The sequence below is a fragment of the Pediculus humanus genome, genomic scaffold (genome assembly GCF_000006295.1).
Source record: "Pediculus humanus corporis 1103172107819 genomic scaffold, whole genome shotgun sequence".
NCBI lineage: Eukaryota > Metazoa > Arthropoda > Insecta > Psocodea > Pediculidae > Pediculus > Pediculus humanus.
This window is the reverse complement of record NW_002987407.1, coordinates 6,985-7,470: the sequence shown is the minus strand read 5'-3', so window position 1 is coordinate 7,470 and position 486 is coordinate 6,985.

Below are 486 nucleotides of genomic sequence, written 5' to 3'. Positions count from 1 at the left end.
AAAAAAAAAACGAGTGAGTAAAAAACTCGATAAAGTATCAATCGATAATCGATAATTGCAAATTGACACACATACCATAATGTTTTTTTTTTTTTTTTTAAATCGTCTTGTTTTATAAAAAAAAAAAAAAAAATTAAACATGCAAATTTCCATGTTTCCTTTTTTCTTTTCATCATCATCATCATCATCATTATTATTATTATTAATAATTTTTTTTATGTTTTTAGTTCATCGTTTTTAATTTTATCTTCTGCTTAATATACAATAATAATAATAAAAACTTACTTTAAAGTTGGAAAAAAAGGAAGGCAGGCAGGCAGGCAGGCACCACTTTTCTGTAATAAAAAAAAAAAAAAAAATATTATTAAATAAAATTTGGCCCGAAAAAATTTACCATAATAATAATAATAATAATAATAATAAAAACATTTGTGTGACGTATAAAAATTAAATTACTTTTCTATTTCCGGTAACGGAATCGTAAAA